The following is an 8,458-nucleotide window of genomic DNA, read 5'->3' on the forward strand; positions in this document are numbered from 1 at the left end:
TGAGAAAAGACATGAAATAGAATGAGAAGGTCTGACACGCATAGTATCAAATAGAGATTCCTGAAAGAAAGATAAAAGTTGGGAAGGGTTCTGTTGTTGGGAAGGGTTCTGTTATGGACTAAATTTTTGTATCTCCCAATTCATATGTTGAAATCCTAACTCCCAATGTGATGGTATTAGCCTAAAGTCTTCAGTAACCTTGGGCTACTAGAACCTAGCATCAACTCTGCCTTGTGTATGCTCTTTCGGGTGTGATGGTGAGGATCTATGTCACAGACAGCCTCTGTCAGATTGGGTGTTTGAGACTCTTGGTTTCTAGGCAATTTCTCTATGAAATTTTATTTGGTGTATTGTCATGTTAATGAATTCAAGGGGTCTTTTATATCTTTAAAAATATGTAGAGTTTCACCCTGCATTTTATTGCTTTAGAAAGAAAATAGACTGATGGCATGTAGTGTTTTAAAGACTACTCTAAAACAAAAACAAAAACAAAAACAAAACCTCTTGTCTTTTAAGGAGGGCATGTCTCTTTAAAAACAAATTTTCTCAAGAGAACCCTTGTTCTACATAAGTAAATGACCACTCTCAGACGCCAAGGAAGTAATTGTTTTAGGTTCTTTCAATTTTCTTTCCAATCTCAACTATCCGTGCATGGAGCTGTCCAAGGTTTTTATTTCTTCCCCTGACCCCTTTAATCATCACACAAACAGGCAGCAGAGAGAGTAATAATAAAGAACACCAACTCTGGAGTCAAACAAACTGGGTTAGAGTCCCAGAGCCAGCATTCAACAGTTGTGTGATCTTGATCAAATCCTATAACCTCTCTGGGCTTCAGTTCAAACAAGGATGACAGTAACAGTACCTAACCCATAGATTGTCATGAGGATTTAGTCAGTTACTCTTTGTAAAAGTGTTTATTACAATGCCTGGCAAATAGCAAAACAGGAAATTTGGGGTTCTCTAATTTCTACCATAAAAGAATTGTAGACATGGGTTATTTTGCTACTTAACACTTTTGCTCTTGTGAATGTTGCTCTGGCAATCAGTACAGGATGGGGAGCAGGAGGAAGTAGAAAGAATGCTCACAGAACTATGGCTTAGGGTGTCCAGTCCTGGCTCTGCCATTAATCAGCTGTGTGACCCTTGCTAAGTTAACTGACCCCTCTGAACTCTTTTTTCCCCCTCTCTCTGTAAAAGGAAGGACTTAAACTTCAGTAACTATAACCTGTATGTTTTAGTATTTTGCGAATCCCATTTCCAACTCTACATTCAATCCAGTGACGGTATTTCTAGTTTGTAAACTAGAAGAACAATCTTTGGCATTTGAAGGTCACAACCGAGAGTATCTCCATAGCAGGAGATTAAGGAGCCACTGACAAAGTGGCACCAGGAGAACCTGAGGTATGCCAGGAATCCAGGCAGAGGGTGGCATTAGCACTTCTTTCTGCAGAACCTAAACCCTGTCCGACTCACCCGGAGGAGCTGTCTCAGTGGTTTGCTGGAAATCCCCTTTCTGTTGAGAGGATTACTGGGTCACCGTCTCCCAAGGACAAGGAAACCCTTGCTGAAGTGCTGGAACGGCTCGGCACCAGGCGTATGTTGGTGGGAGCTGTGTCAGCCCGCTTTCGGCCATGTAGCTGCTCCCATCCAGGCTCTAGAAGGGGTCCTGTTTGCGTCAGGCCCAACCACCCCCCTCCCCTAGCGACTGCACTGGGTGTCCCTGCGCCGCGCGTCCCCTCCCTCTTGCCCCTCCCTCCTGGCTGCCATAGAAGCCAGCCTACGAGGTCCAGGCCAGCGTCCGGGTGCCCTACCGGTCCCCCTGTCCCCCGTTCCCCAGGCCAGCCCCCTGCTCCGGATTGGTCCTTCAGGAAACCCTGCGGGGCGTCTCGGTCCCGGCTGCGGAGCCCGGCCTAGGCCGGAGGGCGGGGTTTGCCCTGGGCCTCTGCCGGTCAAGTCGACCGTCCCTGACAGCTCCGGGAGCCTCAGGCGCGACAGCGGCGCCGCCACCTCGGGACATCCACACAGACCGCTCTTGCTCCAGCGGCAACCACCCCGCCCCCCTGGCCTGGCGCCGTGCAGCGAAGCCCAAGAGCTGGCATCGCCACGAAGGTAAGCGAGGGGCTGGGGGACTCGCCGCCAGCACCCCCACCCCGCCACCCTTCCTCTGCTAGGCTGTAGACCTAGGTGGCTGAGGAGGAGGCGCCTCTCCTCCCCGCGACCCAAGGGAGAAAGGGAGCCCTGCCGCGGGGTTTCTGCGAAGTGGGGTCAGAAGAAGGTTAGGCGCTTTCTGGGGCGTCCCCCCACACCGGCCCAGGCCGATCCACGCGCGAGAGGAGGGGCCATTAGAGCCAGGGCAAGGGCGTGCTCGCTCGTGTGTGCCCATGTCATGTGCGGCGCCCATGTCTATGTGCGCGCGTGTGGGCACCCATGTCCCTGTATGGTGTCTGCGTGCCCGTCCACACGTGAGCCAAGGAAGGCATCTTAGCGCCTAGCAGTGCACACAGCGGGTGTGCTGGACCAGAGCCCTAAGGCACCAGCCCAAATCTGCAGAGTTTGTTACAAGGGCAGAGGACCTGCGTGACCTCCCCACCCGCCCCGGCAGGTGCTGGTGGTGGAGGGAACTGACAGCTAACGCCTGTGGCCCAAGAGAACAAAACCTCCCATTGCACTCCACGCCGCGACGCTCCCCAGCGAAAGGTGCTTCTTTTGGAAGACCGCATGAAGTAAGGAAGAGCCTCTTTTCCTCTTCCTGTATATCCCTCCAGGAATGTTAGAAGCTCCAGGACTTCTTGATACGTCCAGGAAAAGATCGCAACCGGGTCTTTAAAATATCGAATCCAACTAGCTTCTGCGTGCCTGACACATCTGGGCAGATAGAGAAGTCAAGGCAATAGATAAAGGTGCTTTTATCCCTAACATGGGCAGCGAAGATTCTGCTATCCGCACTTTTTTCCTTTCCGTTTTTTCCTTCCCTCCTTTTCCTTCTTCTCCCTCCCTCCTTTCCTCCTCCTTCTCCCTCTCCCCTTCTCTTCTCCTCCTCTCTCCCTTTCTCCCTTTCTCCTCTCTTTTCCCCTTCCCTCCCCTGTTTTCGTCCTCCTGAGTAGACAAGAGGGCTCTCTGTCTACCCACCCTCCCCCACCCCATTCCTCATCCCGTTTCAAAATAAGAGCGAATGAATCACATTCTAAGCTCTTCTTACCCGTGCAGTTCTGACAAGTTTGGAAAGTACACAAATCGCGTTTGCAATTGAGGCCGCGGGAATCCAAAAGGGAAACAAACAAAACCAGACGAAAAAAAGTGATTCCAAAAAAGTGATTTCAAATTGGAATCTAAGGTGATTATTTGTTTATGGTAATAAGATTTTTTTTAATGTTTGAAAAGTATGTATCACACTAGCTTGCATCATCAGTATTCAATGTGATTCACAGAACCGCTTCAAAAGATGGTTTCTGCTAGTGTTGCAACGGCACTTCTAATTCTGGTTGTCATGGTTACTGAAGAAGTCGCCCTGCACTATTGAGAGGCTGTCTAGCTAGAACCAGGAACTGTTCTCCAGAGGACCTTCTCTTGTACCCTCGTGTAACCATGGTAATAACCGAGTTTATGAAAATGTACTTACTTTTTCCCTTAAAGTACTAAAATCCCAACGCATGTTTTTTTTTTTTTAATTTTATTTTTTCAGAGTTTGCAGTCTGTGCAACACAGCTTTCCGCTCAGACAAATGAGAGTAAACAGTGCCCTCCAGCAAGTTAAATGGCCCCAAATAGTCATGCGGCCCAGCTCTCTTCCCACAGCTCACTGCAGGAACAGAGGACAGAGCAGGGTGTTAGATGTTCCAGGAATCCTGGCCTGAGCCCAGATCGCCCTCTCCATTTAGCATTTACATTTGGAAGCCTAATTAGCTTTCTAATTATGAGATGGGAGAATGTAGGTGGGGGTCCTGGGAGAGGCTAGTGGGGAAAAAGCTGAATCCAACTCCCCATGAACTAGTGTTTGGTTTGCCATTGAATTTGCCTAGAAACCCTCATGGGTTTATTTTTAGCTGGACCACTGTTAAATGGTAAGCCTGGAAAAACCTTCAGAGAAGCCTCCTTCTGTGTTAGGAAAAAATGTGGATGGGATATTTGGTTTGAGGTGTGTGCTTTTTTTCTAACTACATTTAAAATAAAGACAGGTTTATATGGAATCTAAATTCCCCAGTAATAACTACAGATAGGTTATAGAGCCCTTTATATTCTTGGTTTAACCCTAGGTTTTTAGTTGAGAAGGCTTTATTTGGGGCAAACAGTGGTGCCATTTCAAATACTTTTATCAGCAAATGTTGGTTTCTTTAAAGAACCATAACTCATTACACATCCACAATTTCTGAGCTTCAAATTCTAATTGATAGCATGTGATTGGACAGTTTGAAGCCCTCAGACTTACAGTTTTGTTTTATTTTCTTTTTCTTTTAGAGACTGAGTCTTGCCATGTTGCCCAGGCATGTCTCAAACTCCTGAGATCTTCCCGCCTCAGACTCCTGAGGAACTGGGACTACAGGTGCATGCCAGACTTATTATACATTTTTTAAAAAAGAAAAGCAAAGATTTTTGTCTTAGTAGGTTAATGTTTTTAGTCACATATATAGTTTCATTTTGAGAAACTTAAAAATTAAAATATAACATTAAATCCAACTTCATTCTTTGAATCTGATCACTGTATTTCTCTAGGGATTAAAGAGCTTTAATTCATTGGTTGATTTTCTTTCACTTGTTGAAAGGACAAACTGTTGATAAAATTTGTTTCATTCTGTATTTTGCCATTTCCTATTGTCATTCTAGAAAAAGGTCTCTAGAATTGAAGTTTTAATTTTCAGGAGAAGAAGAAAATATTCAAATTGCATATGAAGATAATAGTCTACAACTTGAATTAACCACATCATAGTTCTTAAATTACTTTTTCTCAAGAACTTCAAGGTTAGCTTAGCCATTATTATGCAGCATCCTGAGGAATATTAACCAGTTTTACAGACGGACAAGTGATGTTCAAAAGCCAAGTGATCATGCCTGTAATCCCAGCACTTTGGGAGACCAAGGCGAGTGGATCACCTGAGGTTGGGAGTTCGAGACCAGACTGACCAACAGGGAGAAACCCTGTCTCTACTAAAAAAAATACAGAATTAGCCTTGCATGGTGGCACATGCCTGTAATCCCAGCTACTTGGGAGGCTGAGGCAGGAGACTCACTTGAACCCGGGAGGCGGGGGTTGTGGTGAGCCGAGATCATGCCATTGCACTCCAGCCTGGGCAACAAGAGTGAAACTCCATTTCAAGGAAAAGAAAAAAAAGAAAAAGCCAAGTGATAGCTCAGCGCCGTGGCTCAGGCCTGTAATCCCAATACTTCAGGAGGTTGAGGCAGAAGGACTGCTTGAGCCCAGGAGTTCGAGACCAACCTAGGCAACATGGTGAGACCCTGTCTCTATAAAAAATTTTTAAAAATTAGCTGGGTGTGGTGGGGCATGCCTGTAGTCCCAGCTACTGGGTAGACTGAGATAGCAGGATTGCTTGCGCCTGGGAAGTTCAAGCCTGCAGTGAGCTGTGATTATGCCACTGCATTCTATCCTGGGAGACAGAGAAAGACTCTGAATCAAAAAAAAAAAAAAAAAAAAAAAAAAAAAAAGTGATTTCAGCTAACCACCTGGAAAATCGAGATAAAAATCTAAATTGCCTGACATGAGCATTATGAATATGAGCATTAGCCAAGACTTAGAGAAATACAGGGTGTGGATAGCGGGAAGAATTTAAGATTAGAGAGTAAAATAAAACTGTTAAGGGAGGCCGGGCGTGGTGGCTCAAGCCTGTAATCCCAGCACTTTGGGAGGCCGAGACGGGCGGATCACGAGGTCAGGAGATCGAGACCATCCTGGCTAACACGGTGAAACCCCGTCTCTACTAAAAAATACAAAAAACTAGCCGGGCGAGGTGGCGGGCGCCTGTAGTCCCAGCTTCTCCGGAGGCTGAGGCAGGAGAATGGTGTAAACCCGGGAGGCGGAGCTTGCAGTCAGCTGAGAACCGGCCACTGCACTCCAGCCTGGGCGACAGAGCAAGACTCCGTCTCAAAAAAAAAAAAAAAACTATTAAGGGGAAAAAACTAAGGAGAAAGCAGATTAATAGAAAGAAAGTAAAAGCGAAAACATCAAGTGTAAAGAGAGTTGCACAGAAGAAAAACCAAGTTGCAGAATAGGAAACTAAAAAGAACTCCACTCTTCATCTTCCACAGAGAGCATTGATAGTTTTCCAGAAAGCAGTAAGTACCCTATTTAGCAAAATCGTGTGACTTGGGAGGCCTTAGCGGCAGATCTTAGTTCGTTCTGACTCCCTGCCGCCCGTCCAAGTGGTGTGGGCTGAGGCAGCTTTCTTTTCGGGTCTCCTAAACTAGCTGCTCATTAGACATTTTCTCCCTAATTCTAAGGCCACCAAGAAGCTTTCTGCATCTCTATTTGTTGGAATTATCTAGTTGGGATAATATATGGATACACTTGATTACATAATTGCATCAGAAATTTTTTTTACTTTAAAAAATTATTTAAATTGTTATCATCATAATGCATTCACCTAATTTTATGAGAGTATATTAAAAGCTTATAACTAGAACAGCAGTCCCAGTCTCCAGAGGCAATCATTTTGAACTCTTGGCTGTTTGATCACTTACCTGCCTATGTCCGAATAATTAGCTTACGTTGCTGTTTTTGTTTTTTGTTTTTTGTTTTGTTTTGTTTTTGTTTTTGTTTTTCTTGAGACAGGGTCTCACAGTGTTGCCCAGGGTAGAGTACAGCGGTGTGATCATGGCTCACTGCAGCCTTAAATTCCTGAGTTCAAGCAATCCTTCCCCCTCAACCTCTTGAGAAGGTGGCACTGTAAGTGCATGCTACCATGCCCATGCCCAGCTTCTTTTTTTTTTTTTTTTTTGGTAGAGACAAGGTCTCACTATGTTGCCTAGGCTGGTCTCAAACTCCTGGGCTCAAGCAATCCTCTCACTTTGGCCTCCAAAGTGCTGGGATTACAAGCGTGACCCACCATGCCTGGCTACTGGTTCTTGATTTATCAATTTTGGACAGAATCTATTGACTTATTTATTTATGTTTATTTATTTATTTTTTTTAGAGACAGGATCTCACTCACCCAGACTACAGTGCAGTGGTACAATCATAGCTCACTGCAACCTAGAACTTCTGGGCACAAATGATCTTCTCATTTCAGACTCCAGAGTACCTGGGACTACAGGCATGAACCATCATGTCTAGCTAAGTTTATTATTTTTGTAGAGTTGTGGGGTGGGGGGGCTCTCTATGTTGCCCAGGCTGGTCTTGAACTCCTGGCCTGAAGCCATCCTTCTGCCTTGGCCTCCCAAAGTGCTGGGATTACAGGCGTGAGCCACCATGCCTGGCCAAATTAGTTGTATTCTTGGCTAATAAAATATACCTTAGTCATTTTTAATCATGAAGATTTTTTTGTTTGTTTGTTTTTGAGACGGAGTCTTGCTCTGTCACCCAGGCTGGAAGTGCAGTGGCGCGATCTCCACTCACTGCAAGCTCCGCCTCCCGGATTCACGCCATTCTCCTGCCTCAGCCTCCCGAGTAGCTGGGACTACAGGCGCCCGCCACAGCGCCCGGCTAATTTTTTTCGTATTTTTGGTAGAGACGGGGTTTCACCGTGTTAGTCAGGATGGTCTTGATCTCCTGACCTCGTGATCCACCTGTCTCAGCCTCCCAAAGTGCTGGGATTACAGGCGTGAGCCACCGTGCCCGGCAATCATGAAGATTTTTAAAGTGCCTTTTAAACTTTTTGGAAATTTGAAATGTAGCCAAATACTCTCTCAGATGTAATCAACAGCACCAGCCCTTGAGCTCCTATGGAACACAGCGGTACTGATTTTTGCACCCTTTATACTGCCTCAGTTTCCATGATCCATACTCCATACCCCCTCTCCCATTTTACCATTTCCCTGACCTACATTTCTCTTTCAGTACTTGCTTAATCACATCTGCAAATTCCTTCAGGCCTCGTCTCCTTCCAGATGATCTCTTTTGGGCTCCACCCTCTCTGCACCTATCTCTAGTTTAGCCTTTGGCCATTATATTTAGATGATTTGTTTATGCATCTACCTTGCCCCACTGGCTGTAGATTTAGTTATATCTACATTGTTCCTGGGAGTGACTTGTACACTTAAACACGGAGGACGGAGCTTAAAAATAGTGTTTGTTGAACTGAACACTTCATCTTGATATTGAAGGAGTATTTCATAGTAGAGTAAGGGGGTAGCAACCTCACATTGCTTAGAGTAGGGGTGAGGGCAAGGAAGTAGGGGTAAAACATGATCTATTTCTTTTCTTTCCTTTTTTTTTTTTTCTTTTCTGACGGTGGAGTCTTGCTCTACACCCGCACCCGGCCAATAAGATCCCTTCCTTCCTTCCTTCCTTC

The 8,458-nt window shown here is 45.6% G+C and overlaps 1 protein-coding gene and 1 pseudogene across 2 annotated transcripts in view; both read left to right on the top strand.

The window, feature by feature from the left end:
• Nucleotides 1-651: 651 nt before the first annotated feature.
• The window catches only part of LOC111532140, a 17,120-nt pseudogene continuing 9,313 nt past the window's right edge, over nucleotides 652-8,458 (top strand).
• The window catches only part of NIM1K (NIM1 serine/threonine protein kinase), a 91,137-nt gene continuing 84,603 nt past the window's right edge, over nucleotides 1,925-8,458 (top strand). The window contains exon 1 of one of the 2 annotated variants that reach the window (XM_023216559.2): nucleotides 1,925-2,109. The gene's annotated coding sequence lies outside the window, so the exon portion shown is untranslated. Of the gene's footprint in view, nucleotides 2,110-2,519; nucleotides 3,335-8,458 lie in introns of those variants that run through there. The other variant, XM_023216558.1, reaches the window with a different exon arrangement.

This window comes from Piliocolobus tephrosceles, chromosome 4, assembly GCF_002776525.5.
Source record: "Piliocolobus tephrosceles isolate RC106 chromosome 4, ASM277652v3, whole genome shotgun sequence".
NCBI lineage: Eukaryota > Metazoa > Chordata > Mammalia > Primates > Cercopithecidae > Piliocolobus > Piliocolobus tephrosceles.